Source organism: Ursus maritimus, unplaced genomic scaffold, assembly GCF_017311325.1.
Source record: "Ursus maritimus isolate PB19 unplaced genomic scaffold, ASM1731132v1 scaffold_35, whole genome shotgun sequence".
Taxonomy (NCBI): Eukaryota; Metazoa; Chordata; class Mammalia; order Carnivora; family Ursidae; genus Ursus; species Ursus maritimus.
Window position 1 is genome coordinate 18,005,399 of NW_024426119.1, and position 5,406 is coordinate 18,010,804.

Here is a 5,406-nt window from a genome sequence, read left to right on the forward strand (position 1 = left end):
TGGCATAAAAACAGACATAGAGATCAATGGAACAGAATCAAAATCACAGTAATAAACCCAAGCATATACAGTCAACTAATAGTTGGCAAGGGAGCCAAGAATACTCAATGGAGAAGACAGTCTTCCATAAATGGTACTGGGATAATTAGATACACATATGTAAAAGAATGAAACTGGACCCATATCTTAAACCACTTACAAAAATTAACTCAAAATGGATTAAAGACTTAAATGTAAGACCAGAAACCATGAAACTCCTGGAAGAAAACATAGAAAGAAAGCTCCTTGACATGGGTCTTTGTAATGATTTTTGGATATGACACTTAAAGCACAAGTAACAAAATAAAAAATAAACAAGGGATAGGACATCAAATATAAGGCTTCTGCACAGCAAACAAACAAACAAACATCAACAAAGTGAAATGACAATCTACGGAATGGGAAAAAATATTTGCTAACTATGTAACCGATAAGAGCTTAATATCCAAAATAGAAAAAACTCCTACAACTCAATAGCAAACAAACAAACAAAAAGAATTAAAAAATGGGTAGAGGACCTGAAAAGACATTTCCCCCAAAAGATGTATGCAAGGATAACAGATATATGAAAAGATGTTGAACATCACTAACCATTAGGGAAATGTAAATTAAAACCACAATGAGATTATCACCTCACACCTGTTAGAATGGCCATCACCAAAAACACAAGTGTTAACAAATGCTGGCATGAATGCGGAGGAAAGGGAACGCTCGTGCACTGTTGGTGGGATTGTAAATTGGTACAGCCGCTGTTAAAAACAGTATATAGGATGCTCAAAAAATGTAACATGTAACTACCCTATGATCCAGAATTCTACTTCTGGGAATATACACCCCAAAGGAAATAAAGACAGTAATTTGAAAGATATTTGCACCTCCATGTTCATAGCAGCATTATTTACAATAGCCAAGACACGGAAACACCCTAACTGTCCAATGACGGAAGAATGAATAAAGAGGTTGCGATAAATATATATGTAATGTATATATTCTATTGGAATATAAGATATTACATTATACATGGAATATATATACAATGAGATATATAATATTCAACCATAAAAAAACAAGGAAATCTTACCATTTGCAACAATATGGATGGATGACCTTGAAGGCATTATCCTAATTGAAACAAGTCAGAAAGAGAAACACAAATATTCTATTTTCTCACTTAAAGGTGGACTCTAAAAACCAAAATTCATAGAAAAAGAGATCAGACTTGTTACCAGAGACAGAGGGTGTGGGAGGGGAAACTGGGGGAAGGTGGTCAAAAGACACAAGCTTCCAGCTATGAGATAAGTAGGTACTAGCGATGTAACATACAACATGATGACTATAGCTAAAACTGCTATATAAGGAAAGTTAAGAGAGCAAATGCTATGAGTTCTTATCACAAGCAGAACATTTTTTTCCCTTTTTCCTTTTCTTCTTTCTTTTCTTTTCATTGTATCTATATGAGAAAATGAATGTTGGCTGACCTATTGTGGTAATCACTTCATAATATGTGCAAATCAAACCATCCTGCTGTATACCTTAAACTGATTCAGCACTGTATCTCAATTTTTCCTCAACAAAACTAGACACAGTACACGACATAAAGACCGTAGTGAGTACGATGGTTAGTTTTATGTTCAAATTGGCTAGGTTCATGTCACTTAACCTAAGTGTTGCTATGAAGGTATTCTGTAGATGTGGTTAACATCTACAATCAATTGACTTTAAGTAGAGAAGATTCTCATTAATAATCTGGGTAGGCTCCATCCAACCAGGTGAAAGGCCTTATGAACAAAACGGAGATTGTCCTGAGGAAGAAGTCCCAACTGTGGACTCCAGTGTCCATTCCTGTCCAAGAGCTTCTGGCCTGCTGGTCTGCCTTACAGATTTTGCACTTAGCCCCCACAATTAGGTAAGCCAAGTCTTTTAAATTATATATTATAATAAAATAGTTACAATAAATGTTATGATATAGTCAGTCATAACAAATATTACCATGTTATTATATATATCCATATATTTATATATATATATAGACATAGATACACATATACATCTCCTACTGATTGTAGGAGATAGAACCTGATAGAACCCTACCTTGTCAGTATGGAAGCAGACTTGGAATTTGGTACCCCATAGAATGTTCACCATCAGCTGTTGACTCCAATTAGGTAAGTCTCCTGTCTCTACGTATCCATGTCCATTTTCCTACTTCTGTTCACACCGCTTTTCCCTTCTGACTTGTCTCCACTCCTTCTCCCACCTTATAAACTCCATCCCTTTCCTTACACTCCAGCTCTACCCCAAGCCCTCCATGAAGCTGCCTCTTATTTTAGCTCCTTTTGCTCTTTTCTTTCTCTGAATTCCCTCAGCAGTTATTAGCTGGGCTATTCACTGTGATTCTTAATCTTACAGATCTCATCTAACACTGTTTTGTATTTAGTATCCACCACTAGTGGGTATAAATTTGCAAGTGTAAATCTGGGTGTGCAAGAAATACCACATTCCTTTATTTTGTTTAAATCAAATTAAATTCACCTCAGACATAAGTGACCCAGCCTCAATTCTGTTGGCGTAGAAAGAAACCTAACCTTAGTTATTACTGGGCTTTCCTCCTTTCCCCCTTAGGAATACACTAGAATCTGAAAGAATTATGTTGAGCCTAGAATATGAGGGAAGACGACTTTGACATTCTCATTGTTCATGGATATATGGTCCCTAGAATCCAAGTAACAGCTCCACCCATGAAACAAAAGTGGCAGGAGGATTCAGCCACACTAGGGTCCTCATGCATCCATCTGAGGCTTGGATATCTCTTGGGGTGCTTCTAGGAAGCAAGACTGGTATTCCCACTACTGGAGCCCTGACCTTTGACTCTTTGCGAGTTTGGGGAAATTTTTTCTTTCTCTACAATTCCATCTACCCATAACCTCCTTCCTTCTTTCTTTCTTTCCCTTGCTTCCCAGATGCTCTACTTCTTTAACCCTCTGACAAAATCTCCTCAAAGAGCAAGGAAGGCAGATAGCTAGGCACAATTCCAGGGAGAACCCTGACACTTCATTCTAAAGTCTTGTGGCCCAGGAGGCTTCATTTTCAATGTGAGTGGTGCCCCAGATGTCTAAGAGAGGGTTCCTGTCAGACAGGAACACACGCTTTATTGAAGCCTATTTGGAACAGAGGGAAGGGGAAAATATAAGAACATAAACCAAATTAATAGCCCAATAAGTTATCCTGTTACATACCTTTTTTTTTTTTCTGTCCCCTGTATTTTTACTGCACTTTAAAAAATATGTGTGGGCTGATAGTTATAGTCTTAAATTATAAACTTGCAGATTCAAACAATAGTTTATTTACCATTTATTTTCAAATCTTTCTGAGGTCCCAGCATAATAATAATAAAAGCACTTAAACGTGCCTTGAAATGAATCAAGGGATAAGAGAGTTGGTGGATCACTGGTTAGGCTCCACCAGTCCAGACTGCACTGGTGTTGACCTTCTCATTGCAGGGTTGGCTCTAGTGTCTTTTCATTGTCACTTTTAGGATTAGTTAAATATGCTTTTTCTTTACCTTCTTCTGTTTACAGCTGCTGCTAGGCTGAATTTCCAAGATATCAAATTTCTACTTGGGACCTTTCTAGCCCCAAGTAAAAGTAAACACTTCCTTTAAAATTCAGGCAGATGATATGAACTTGAACCTTTTTTAATATAAAGAGAATTGCAGGTCACAACATAAACATGTACGAACAGTGGAGAATTTCTAAGTGAAATCAAAGCAGTACCTGGCATTCATTTTCATAATACCTTTCACTTGAAGAGCCAAGTACATTTTGAGACCTTTATCCCATTAATCCTTAGAGATAACCTGAAAGAATGGCTTGTATAGACAGGGTCACAGAGCCAGGTAGTGACAGTGTTAACATCCTGCTGCCTTGCCCAGTATTTGAATAGTTAGGCTACTTTGCCTCAACAAACCATTGTTTTAATGGCATAATGGAATATTTGTGCTCTAACGGGAGAATTCCAATTTTCATATCATACTTACATTAGTAAGTATGTCATAGAGGAATTTTATCCAAATTTGCCAATGTGCACTTGGTTTTGAACCCTGCAACTTGCCTCTTCTATAATCTTGCTTTCTCTTTTTTGTCCCCCCCCCCCCCGCCTTCCTCTAATGCTATGAAGACTGAAAACTTGATGGCATTACAACACTGGAATTTAATACATCAGCTCCTCTAAGACTATATGCATTTTGAAAGACAAAAGCTTAGCCCAAATACATGACCCATCACTTTCTGATACAGAGAAAGAGTTTTTGGAGGTGGAAAGCCTTCCTTTCTTATTCCCATAAATAGTAACATGTTGGTGATTATATATTCTACTTTCAACTCCTAGGAGGAAAAGTCTACAATGGAAGAGGCAGAGGATGTAATGATCAAGGGAAAAGAGGATGAGAAAATACTTTGTTATTTTTAAGGGGGGAAAAAGAGAATAGGGTTGAACGTTATCTTTTCCATATTTGTAAACCATCATAATTTGTGGAAGTGAAATGTACACTTTAGGCACTTAACCAATATTTACTATTGATGAAACCTACTTTAGGCCTCATCTTTGGTCAGAACAATCATAACTAATAACACAGAGTAACATCTTGTAAAATGGGCTTGTATCTCCCTCTCCTTCCTTCCCCTCCCCTATATACTCCATTAAGGATCTGAGCACTGAGCTAACCCGGGGCTATGCATTATTCACTCATCCCATGTGCTCTTCCATGGCTTCACACAAGTGCTTATGCTAAAATCCTCCTTCCTCAGTGCTCTGCCTACTGAACTTCTATTCATCCAATGAGACCCATTTGAATTGGCCAAGAGGCCAAGAGGCCTTCTCTAAACAGCTGTTTTACCCTAACCAGGACCAATACCTCCCTCCACCATGTCCTGGTAACATTAATAGACACTATTCTATTTTAGAACTCATCATCTTATACAATTAATATACATTAATATGTCTCTCTGCTCCGAAGAATGTAAACTATTTCAAGTTGGGACCAGGTTCTTATATATGTATGTAAGTATTTATTTATTTTTTTGGGCTGATACTATTATATATCAGGCATGATAAATATATGATAAATGTATATGCTACAGTCTGGACAGTACAAAAAGTTTACAGTTTCATAAAAGAGACAAGGTTTACAGACATAGAAGAACATGACGGTATAATGTACTGTGCTAAGAAAATTAAGGCTAAGTACCTCCTGCATTCAGCAAATATTTACTCAATACCTAGGAGTAAAGAATTGTATCCCAGGACTACCAGGATAAATAAAACACAGTCACTATCTCTGAGATGCTCCCACTCCACCTCTCAGATGGT